Raw genomic sequence first — 12197 nt, forward strand, 5'->3', positions numbered from 1 at the left:
ATTCAGTGGAAAATACAGTGAGGTGATTTATGTACATAGAGAACATGAAACAATGGGTTACCATACACACTGTAACCAGAGTGATCACTTAAGGTGAGCTATTACCAGCAGGAGAGCCGGGCGGGGGAGGGTGGAAACCTTTTGTAGTGCTAATCAAGATGGGCCATTTCCAGCAGTTGACAAGAACATCTGAGGAACAGTGTGGGGTGGGAGTGGGGGGATAAACATGGGGAAATAGTTTTACTTTGTGTAATGACCCATCCACTCCCAGTCTCTATTCAAGCCTAAGTTAATTGTATCCAGTTTGCAAATTAATTCCAATTCAGCAATCTCTCGTTGGAGTCTGTTTTTGAAGTTTTTTTGTTGAAGTATTGCCACTCTTAGGTCTGTAATCGAGTGACCAGAGAGATTGAAGTGTTCTCCAACTGGTTTTTGAATGTTATAATTCTTGACGTCTGATTTGTGTCCATTTATTCTTTTACATAGAGACTGTCCAGTTTGACCAATGTACATGGCAGAGGGGCATTGCTGGCACATGATGGCATATATCACATTGGTAGATGTGCAGGTGAACGAGCCTCTGATAGTGTGGCTGATGTGATTAGGCCCTATGATGGTGTCCCCTGAATAGATATGTGGACACAGTTGGCAACGGGCTTTGTTGCAAGGATAGGTTCCTGGGTTAGTGGTTCTGTTGTGTGGTGTGTGGTTGCTGGTGAGTATTTGCTTCAGGTTGGGGGGCTGTCTATAAGCAAGGACTGGCCTGTCTCCCAAGATCTGTGAGAGTGATGGGTCGTCCTTCAGGATAGGTTGTAGATCCTTGATGATGCGTTGGAGAGGTGAAGGGGGCTGAAGGTGATGGCTAGTGGCGTTCTGTTATTTTCTTTGTTGGGCCTGTCCTGTAGTAGGTGACTTCTGGGTACTCTTCTGGCTCTGTCAATCTGATCTCTGAGTTTAGTCACCGATGCCTTTTCCTGCCTACCAGTCATCACATCAGAATGTGGTATTTAGAGTTATATGTACAATATATATTGTTAAACAATAGAATACCAATAGAAATTTATTAAATATTTTGGATGTTTTCTACATTTTCAAATACAAAGTGTACAGTGCTAATTTTATATTATTATTATTTTTATTGCAAATATTTGCACTGTAAAAATGATAAAAGAAATAGTATTTTTCAATTCACCTCATACAAGCACTGTAGTGCAATCTCTTTATCGTGAAAGTGTAACTTACAAATGTAGATTTTTTTTTTGTTACATAACTGCACTCAAAAACAAAACAATGTAGGCTCTAAAATTTTACAAGTCTACTTAGTCCTACTTCATGTTCAGCCAATTGCTAAGACAAACAAGTTTGTTTACATTTACCAGAGATAATGCTGCTGCTTCTTATTTACAGTGTCACCTGAAAGTGAGAACAGGCATTCGCATGACACTTTTGTAGCCAGCGTTGCAAGGTATGTACATGGCAGATATGCTAAACATTCATATGCCCCTTCATGCTTCGGCCACTGTTCCAGAGGACATGCTTCCATGCTGATGATGCTCATTAAAAAAATAATGTGTTAATTAAATTTGTGACTGAACTCCTGGAGGGAGAATTGTATGTCCCCAGCTCTGTTTTACCCACATTCTGCCATATATTTCATGTTATAGCAATCTCGGATGATGACCCAGCACATATTCATTTTAAGAACACTTTCACAGAAGATTAGAAAAAAAGCAAAAAAGATACCAATGTGAGATTTCTAAAAATAGCTACAGCACTCAACCAAGATTTAAGAATCTGAAGTTCCATCCAAGATCTGAGAGGGATGAGGTGTGGAGCATGCTTTCAGAAGTCTTAAAAGAGCAACACTCAGGTACAGAAACTACAGAAGCTGAACCACCAAAAAACAAAAAAAACTTTGTGCTGCTGGCATCTGAATCAGATGATGAAAATGAATATGCATTGGCTGCTCTGCTTTGGATCGTTATCGAGCAGAACCCGTCATCAGCATGGACGCATGTCCTCTGGAATGGTGGTTGAAGCATGAAGGGACATATGAATCTTTAGCACATCTGGCACATAAATATCTTGCAATGCCGGCTACAACAGTGCCTGTTCTCACTTTCAGGTGACATTGTACACAAGAAGCGGGCAGCATTATTTCCTGCAAATTGTAACCAAACTTGTTTGTCTGAGCAATTGGCTGAACAAGAAGTAGGACTGAGTGAACTTGTAGGCTCTAAAGTTTGACGTTTTATTTTTGAATGCAGGGGGTTTTTTGTACATAAGACTACATTTTGTAAGTTCAACTTTCATGATAAAGAGATTGCACTACAAAACTTGTATTAGGTGAATTGAAAAATACTATTTCTTTTGTTTTTTACAGTGGAAATATTTGTAATAAAAATAAATTTAAAGTGAGTACTGTACACTTTGTATTCTGTGTTGTAACTGAAATCAATATACTTGAAAATGTAGAAAACCTCCAAAATATTTAAATAAATGATATTCTATTATTGTTTAACAGCGCAATTAATCGCAATTAATTTTTTTAATCAATTGACAGCCCTACTTTAAATGTAATGTACACACACTTTACACTGCCACAGTGATGTAACAGGGCCTCAGTGTATGTCTACACCACAAAGAAAGATCCGCACACTGAGTCTCAAAGCTTGCACTCCAGCCTGAGCAGAAACATCTACATTGCTATTTTTAGCCCCGCAGCCTGAGCCACATCAGCCCAAGTCAATTGACCCAGGCTCTGAGACATGGCGCCATGGATTTTTCTTTCCAGTGTAGACCTACCCTTAATGTAAATGAAAATCAGGCCCCATGTATTTTTATGTATGTGGTCATGTCATGGGTTGTCAGAGTCAATCCAATTTGCTACTTGAGACAAATCAATATCCATATACCCATGACTAATCATGCCTTTTTGCTTCCATGTATTATAAATGTACATGACATTGGATTGAGAATCACAGTAGAAACTCAAACCTAGTTAGAAAAAGAACCTGATGTGGAATCTGGGGCACTGAAGCTGATATGGAATCTGGGACACTACTCTGATGCTACTATGTGTTGCAAATTTCATTCTTCTTGAGTTTATACAGAACTATGGTCCATTTCTGTTCTCACTGACATCAACATCAGCTTTAATAGGTACTTTTTATTTCCATTTTAATCGGTAGCCTATTTACAGATAAATAATAGCTAAAATCTACAAAAATCTCCTACTTCTCAAGGGATATTTTTATTGAACTAAGTCCTGTTCTGTCAATTGTAATAGTAACTGTAACAGTATATGGTGTCTGATTTGCATATCACTTAGCATACCCATGAACTAGGGAACAGACTTAAACAGAAGCCTCTAGGTATTTTTGATGCCACAGAAGTAGCTTACAGTTAAAGCTGTAACTGAAATTGACACACACTCCCTTTTCTTCAGAACAAAATCCAGCTGACTGATATTCTTCATACTTGGTCTTCTGCCAAAGGAATTTGGGGGGGAAAGTTTGAGGGTTATCAGAAAAGGCATTCATGAGATATGGGAGTTAGGAGATGTAGAGAACGTGAAATGCTTCTAACCTTTTTTTAGACTCTCATATGTCAAAAATGGATTGGTCCACTCTACGTTTAGTTTTTTTAGATGTTCTGAGTGATAACTCATATTCTCCTGTGAGCATATTTTGGGAAAGTAGAGATGGGTAATTCTGGAGTTATTTGACAGGATTTATTTGAATCTTTGACAGTCTGTGACTCCCTTATGGAGTGCATGGAAGATTAGAAAAACCTTAAACATGTATTACCATACGTTCTAGTATATATTTTTAAAACTTAATTCTCAATTTAGAGTTTCTTGGCCTTCAAGACTCTAATGGTATTTTTATTACTTGTATTTCTTTATGTATGATTGGAATTTAACTTCCCTGTCTCTCTACCTCCCAGCACTACTGATAAGGCCTTATTCTTCACTGCCTATGCAGTCGTTTGTACTTGTGCAAGCTGAGAGCAACATGGGTGCCAAACATTTTACACCTACTGTGCACAGGTATTAAATGAAGACAGAAGATGCAAGGCAGTGACAAACTAGGCCCATTGTTTTTATAGGTTGGGTACAAACCTGAAAACGGATACACCAATGTAGCATCTGTCTATGAATACAATATCTTACAACTAAACAGGTGTTCTTGTTAAGTCGTGTCTATCTGGCAACTCCCATGCATGATATCTTTGTTCTTGAGTGCAAAGTACATTTAACAGACACATACCCAATGTACCCTTATAAAGTTCAACAACTTTTCCACCTGATTTATGAAACTACACTATACATATAGTATACAGAATCTATACAATATTAAGAGATGCTTACTTTTTTAATGTGATGCCAATTATTTTAAATTGAGTTAGAAAGTGTGACTCATAAACCAGATACACTAACCAAAACCTCTTTATTTTAAGAGATGCCAGTACTAATGTATCCTTAAACAGCTGGGCCAATTTTACTGGAACAATAAATGTATTTAAGCATTTGAATGGACACAATGAAATTAGAAACCTTCAACTGATTTAATTAAGCATCTGAAATTAATGAGTAAATCTGGTTTCCCTGCAGTGAAAGAGACAGCTCAGTTACCCAGGATCCAGTAGAGGAAAGGAAACAATCAATATCTTTTTCTCTATGACAGTGGAAATAACATATGAGCTAGCAGCAGCTGATACATTAAATTAGCAAGAAAAGGTATCAAGTTTTCACTAAAACAGTTAAGGGGTACATTTTTTAAAGTGCCTAAGTGACTTACGAGCCTACACTGATTTCAGTGGGAGCTAAGACACTTTTGAAAATCCTACTACACATCTATCTGCATTTTTAGGCACCTAAATACCTTTGAAAATTTGGCTGTAAAGGGGCAGTGACTTCAATGAGAGAAGAATCAAGCCTTAAGACAGTGTGGACCTAATCCAAGACCTGCTGAAGTCAATAGACTGAGGATGTATGTATGTTACGTCATATCCTTTATATTGCTTCCAAGGTTCACACAGTACCATTGCATTTTTTACTAAGAGGCACTCTTAGGCCTTGTCTATGTTAAGGAAATTCACATCAGTGCAAGTACATCAATACTATAGTTACACCTGTGCAAATCCCTAATGTAAATGCGCTGCATTTGCACAAACCAGGATTTATGGAAGTGTAGTTCATCTGGTAACATACCAGAATAAACTGGATTGATGTAAACTCTGCTGGGTGCCATTTTGGCTTCATCATTGACAGAGAAAGGATAGTCAAGTGGTTAGGGTACTAGCCTAGGACTTAGGAGGCCCAAGTTCAATGCCATGCTCTACCACAGACTTCCTGTATGCCCTTGGCCAAGTCAGCCTCTTGGTGCTTCAGTTCCCCATAAGTGGATAATAGTATTTCCCTACTTCAGAGGAGAAGAAAAATACATTAAGGACTGTGATGTGTTCTGATGCCCCAGTGATGGGAGGGCACTGACCATTGTAGTTACACCAAATTTCCTTAACATAAATAGGGTGTTACTAATATGTCATAAGACTTGTCCTCAGTGTTGGGGGTGGGGAATATTCTTTAACTGGCTAGTTTAAAAAGTGAAAGCTAAGCAAATGCAAGTAAAAAAAAAATGAATAAAATAGTGACACTCTATGCTAATTAGAAATGGCAATATAAATACTATTCGTAAAAAAAAAGAGTACTTGTGGCACCTTAGAGACTAACCAATTTATTTGAGCATAAGCTTTCGTGAGCTACAGCTCACTTCATCAGATGCATATGAAGTGAGCTGTAGCTCACGAAAGCTTATGCTCAAATAAATTGGTTAGTCTCTAAGGTGCCACAAGTCCTCCTTTTCTTTTTGCGAATACAGACTAACATGGCTGCTACTCTGAAACCTGTCATAAATACTATTGGAATTCAATTACTTTTTAAAAGAAAGAGGTCACAGATCACAGTTTCTGGTATTACAGAAACTAATTCAACTCCAATTCAGCCATTTCACTGTGCTTCATTTACTATACAAGTTTGGGTTTTTTTTTTTAAACTCAAACTAGATTAGCATGTTAGTAGGTCATAATGGAACTATTGTTCTCCTATCACATACATTCCAGTGCAATTCTATTACTGATAACAACAGCAGTCTGTGGAATTCAGGTTGAAAGAGAATGCTACACTGTTACATCCAATTATCTAACAAAGGAAATGTAAATACAACACAGGTTTTTAAAATGTCAAGTGCTGACAGAAATATTTCCTTCTTAGTATAAAAATATTCACAGTAACTGTGGAATCTACTGTCTTGGGGATGAATTTGGTAAGCAAAACTTTGGGCAGGCATGTATACATCCAGGACCTAACTCACCGCCCCTACCACAACTAGCCATCCAAAGTAAAGACTCGGGATTCCTTCTGGAAAAAAAAAATGAGAACATATTGGACTACATTTTAGAGACCTCCAAATCTAGCCTTTAAAACTGTGCAGCCAAGTAGCTGCACATGCAGTTTTGGACACTCTCGTTTGAGCAAGCTCTAAAACTCTAACAGAAAATCCTGACTTCACAAGGACCTTGAACCCCTTGGAACTGGGGCAGTTCCACAGCTTGTGGAGGGAAGGATTTGGGGAACTTCTGAAGAGTTCTGCACCTCACCTGGGGGTGTCCTGTGCCGCAGGAGATTTGTAGTGAAGTAGGATGTGGGCAGTATATCTATGACTATGCAGGTCCCACCCAGCTCCCCCAAAATGGTGATGTAGCAGCTGATGAGTCGCCTACAACAACAACTATCATATGACTTCACTGGCTGCTGCTAGAATTGCACAGGTGTAATGGAGTGGAGAATTTTGCCCTGTAATTGAAACCTGTTAACAATTAATAGAATTCAGCTCACTCTCTCTTCCAGCTGTGGAGCAAGTCTGGAGAGGGGACTAATACCATGTGCACACACACAGCATGGACGGACAGATGCTGCTATTCCAGCCCATAAGACAGATTGCGATCACAGAAACACTGCACCCTGGCCCCAGATTGAGTGTGGGTGGTAGATTTCACGCCCATCTGCCCCATGTGCATTTTGTCTCTATGATGCAGTGTATTTCACCCAGAGGGAGTAGATCTGTTGAGTTAAAATGTGACACTTTTTTGCATAGTCACTTTTCAGAGAAGAAATGCACTTTAATGCATAAGAGGAATCTGTGTATAAACCTTGTATTTCTTCTGCCTCACACAACAGCTGAGACTGAAGATTTGAACTCTGTTAAGTGTCCTTGAAAATATTCCATACACAAAGATAAGAGGTTTAAGCAAGAGCAGGCTTGTTTAACCATGAATAGAACTGCAATTTAAATTTACCAACTACATCCAGTGCATCCTGTCAAGGTTGTACCTTATGCTTATACAACTAATACAACAAAATTGTATCTATCATATACTGTTAGTTCCAGCAGAGCCCACAATGTGTCCACACATGGGAGAATAAAGTCTGTGTCCCAAAGAGCTCAACTCAGGCTGCAATGAGTCAAGAGTCCAAATGTAAGGACAAGTTCTGGAGTCAACATCAGTTTCTACTCATTCCTCACTCTGGTAAAACTGCCACGGGAGTTGACTAAAAATGGAGCGAAGACCTTAGAATCTGTCCTATAATCTACATTTGAGAATGATTCATGCAAAAGGGGCAAATTGGTGCTACTAAAATGTGAATCTTCACCCTAATTTGTAACAATACCCCCCAAATGAATTGATGAATGAATGGAGATGTCAAAAAGTTTCAGTAGCTTTTTAAAATATTTTGTGTGTTTCTGTGCTTCCTGATTTCAGCCATAAAGGAAGCAGAAATTCTGAACCACAATGAGAGAAGTTATTGTTGTGGACCAAGCTATTCTTGTGAACCTTTCAAACTCAGAAACTTTCAGGAGAAAATCTGTACTTGCAAAATTTCCAGTCTGTTTTCATGACTAAAGAAGTTTAGACATTTGCCCACCTCCAGCTATACTGTTGCTAAATCCTACCTATTTTTCCCCTCCAATATCTCCAAAGTCTGCCCTAAAATCCTTGCTCAGGCCCTGATCATCTTGGGCTTTGACTACTGCAAACTCCTCATCTCTGACCTCACTGCCTCTCACCTTGCTCACACCTTTGCCTTACCCCTGTCAAAATGCTGCTGTGAAAATAATCTACCTTGCTCACCTCTTTGTCAATGTCCAGGCCCTCTTTAGCACCCTTCACTGGCTCCCCTTATTTTCTGTGCCTTATCCTTAAAGCCAAAGCCCTCCACTTTAGCTCCTGCGTATCTATCTATCTGCTCCATCATTTCACCTTCCTTTTGCTCTCTCCACTCTGCCCACGCTGCATGAGTAACCAGTCTTTTTAGTTCCTTCTCCAATTCTCCTTTTCGTGTGCTCTTCCATTCCACAAAGATCCCTCTCCTAACCAGATCTGTTCCTTAGAGACAGTGAGTGAGTTCTTGAGTGTGTTTGTTGCTTGCTGGTTTGTTTTCATTTGTAAAGTCTGGTGGGGCAGCCTGTTGTAAGAGAAGTAGAGCCTTTGGTCACAGTTGAAACTTCATTAGGGAGTGGAGCTTCCCTAGGCAGCACACCTATAAAGACAGTAGCTGTCCAGCCAGTGGCACAGGAGCACAAGCCATCAAACAGCTGAAAAAGGGGAGTTTGAGTGGGAGTTTAGGGGACAGGTTATGTTGTGTGTGTGTGTGTGTGTGTGTGTGTGTGTGGCGGGGGGGTTGTTTGTTTTTTGTTTTCTTCTTGATAGGTGTTTAAGAAGGAAGGCTATGACAGCTACGGATTCCTGAAGAATGGAAGAGACAATGAAAATGACTGGAGGTGGAAGCTGTGGGATGTACATTATTCTGGAGAGAATACCTGAAAGGGGCTTCATTTATATGAAGTGCTGCCTGACAGATCTGATGAAAGAGAAGATCCAGGGTTTAAAGATGCAGCTAGAAACTACGGTTGAGTTTCAAAGGGGATTTTAGGGGATGATGGAGGGAAGGAGAGAAGAGATTGAAGAGAAAACTCAAGACTTGCAGATCTATGCTGGACAAGAAATGGCTGGATGAAGAAAGTGCTCGTGGAAGCATGTGACTATGAGAACAAGACAGAGGAAAAGATGGGCCCGTGAAGAAGAAGAAACACAGCTGAGGAACAGGTTCACTGAGTTGGAATATGAAGGGGAGAGGCAGGCAATAACAAAAGATGGGAGAGCAAGGAAGAAGGGAAGAGACGGGCAAGAGACAATGGAAATTGACAGAGTTTGGAGCCTCAGGACGATAGAGAATGACTCTCAGAAGATTGCAAGTGGGAACAGAAGATAAGAAGAAGGTGGAAGGTCAGAGAATAGCACAAAGAACTGCAAAAGACAGGCCTACAAGACTGGGGACTACCTACTAAGAAGAATGGATAGGCCTGTCACCAGAACTGATCCAGAGAACAGAAGGGTGTGTTGTCTGCCAGGAACTAAGATACAGAATATAGACTGAGGCTGCAGAGGATCTTAATAGGAGCAGGAAAGAATCCACTGATTGTCCTTCATGTGGGAACAAATAATAGTGCTAGATTCTTGCAGGGATGCATCAAGGAGGACTATACCAGGTTGGGGAAGATGCTTGAAAAAATGGAGGTTCAGGTGATTTTCAGTGGGATTCTATCTGTCCCTATTGGAGGAGAGCAAAAGCGAAACAAGACTATGATGATCCACAGATGGCTCGGGCAGTGGTGCAATAAAGAAGGCTTTGGGATGTGTGACCACTAGGATGTATTCATGGACAGAGGACTGTTCTCATGGGATGGATTCCACCTGACTAGGGAGGGGAATAGACTTCAGGGATGGAGGTTGGCTCAGCTGATTAAAAGAGTTTAAACTAGGAATTCAGAGGAGATGATTGGGAGATGCTCATGTAATCTCCATGTCTGATTCTAATATTGAGTGTAAGGACCCAGGGAGGGAGAGGAGTTATTTAAGTTAAGGGCCAGTCCTGGCACAAGGAGAAATGGATATAAACTGACTATCACCAAGTTTAGGCTTGAAATGAGATGAAGGTTTCTAACCATCAGAGGAGTGAAATTCTGGGATTGCTTTCCAAGGGGAGCAGCAGGCAGTTGGCGAGGGGTCGGGAGGGGAAAATAACTTGTTTCAAGACTGAGGTAGATAAGTTTATGGAGGGATGGGGTTACCTACAATGGCATGTGGTCCACCTGCAACTTCTATTAGCGAATCTCTCCAATGGCCGGATATGGAACACTAGATGGGGAGGGCTCCGAATTACTACAGAGAAATCTTTCCCAGGTGTCTGGCTTGTGGATCTTGCCCACATGTTCAGTGTCTAACTGATCACCATATTTGAGGTTGGGAAGGAATTTTCCCCCAGGTGAGATTTGGCAGAGACCCTTGGGGGTTTTCGGCTTCCTCTGCCGTGTGGGGCCATGGTCACTTGCTGGTTTGAACTAGAGTAAATGCTGGATTCTCTGTAACCTGAAGTCTTTAAATCATGATATGAGGACTTCAGTAACTCAGCTAGAGGTTATGGGCCTACTACAAGAGTGGTGGGTGAGGTTCTGTGGTCTGCGATGTGCAGGAGGTCTGATTAGATGATCATGATGGTCCCCTCTGGCCTCAAAGTCTATGAGTCTCTGGTTCCTCTCCTCATTTAACTCTTACTTAAAACACACTTCTTCCACAAGGCCTACAAACTTTTGTTTTCCTTTCTTAGGTCCCACTTTAGCAAGGCACTTCAGTGCATGCCTATTAATTGTGTGAGTAGTGACAGTGACTTCAGTAGGACCACTCACGTCTTTAAAGTTAGGCACATGCAGCTTGCTGAACTGGGGCCTTTGTAACAAAACCATGTAAAAGGTGTAAGGGGGTCTACAAACCCCATACAGAGCACAGATAGAATGGGAAGGAGAGTCTCTCCTGTTCAGAAGCAAGCAGCTTGATCACACCCCCACGCAGCTGCCGGAGTTGCCAGTTGTCATACATATAAAGGAAAGGGTAACCACCTTTCTGTATACAGTGCTATAAAATCCCTCCTGGCCAGAGGCAAAATCCTTGTACCTGTAAAGGGTTAAGAAGCTCAGGTAACCTGGCTGGCATCTGGCCCAAAATGACCAATGAGGGGACAAGATACTTTAAAATCTTGAGGGGGGGGGAGGCTTTTGTCTGTCTGTGTGATACCTTTGCCAGGAACAGATCAAGGATGCAAGCCCTCCAACTCTTGTAAAGTTAGTAAGTAATCTAGCTAGAAAATGCGTTAGGTTTTCTTTGTTTTGGCTTGTGAAATTCGCTGTGCTGGAGGAAATGTGTATTCCTGTTTTTGTGTCTTTTTGTAACTTAAGGTTTTGCCTAGAGGGATTCTCTATGTTTTGAATCTGACTGCCTGTAAGATTATCTTCCATTCTGATCTTACAGAGTTGTTCTCTTATCTTTTTTTGTTCTTCCAATAAAGTTCTGTTTTTTAAGAATCTGATTGGGTTTTTTGGGTGTTAAAAATCCAAGGCTGGTCTGTGCTCATCTTGTTTATTCTCGAGCCTCCCCAAGAAAGGGGGTGTAAGGGCTTGGGGGGGATATTTTGGGGAAATAGGAACTCCAAGTGGTCCTTTCCCTGTTCTTTGTCTAAATCACTTGGTGGTGGCAGCATACTGTTCAAAGACAAGGCAAGGTTTGTGCCTTGGGAAAGTTTTTAACCTAAGCTGGTAAAAATAATCTTAGGGGGTCTTTCATGTACCCTAGAGTTCAGAGTGGGGAAGGAACCCTGACACCAGTCATGGAGGCAGGCAAGGCCGGATTACCTCTCCTGCGGGCCCAGGGCTATTAGATTTTGTGGGGCCCCTGTATACAAGTCTTTTTTCTAATTTAAAACAAAATGATCACAATTATGGCATCAAGGCTATTAACACTAAACTAAATTTGCCTTTTAATTAACATAAAGCTGTTCTGTGGTTACATTTCAGTCTTTAAACATGTAGAATATAGTTAAGTTAATTCAAAATATCCTACTTCTTACCTTAGAATAACTGTTATATTAGTTTCTTTCTGGGAGGGAGTTTGGGTGCAGGAGGGGACTCCAGGCTGGGGCAAAGTGTTGGGGTGTAGGAGAGGATGAGGAGTGCGGGGTCAGGGAGGGAGTCTGGGTACAGGAGGGGATTCTGACCTGTGGCAGTGGGTTGGGGTGCAGG

At 40.8% G+C, this 12197-nt stretch overlaps 1 long non-coding RNA gene across 1 annotated transcript in view; it reads right to left on the reverse strand.

Annotated features, from left to right (window-relative positions):
* LOC119566566 overlaps positions 1 to 12197 on the reverse strand; it is a 97850-nt gene that overhangs the window by 77409 nt on the left and 8244 nt on the right. The window lies entirely within an intron of this gene.

The sequence above is a fragment of the Chelonia mydas genome, chromosome 5 (assembly GCF_015237465.2).
Source record: "Chelonia mydas isolate rCheMyd1 chromosome 5, rCheMyd1.pri.v2, whole genome shotgun sequence".
Lineage (NCBI taxonomy): Eukaryota > Metazoa > Chordata > Testudines > Cheloniidae > Chelonia > Chelonia mydas.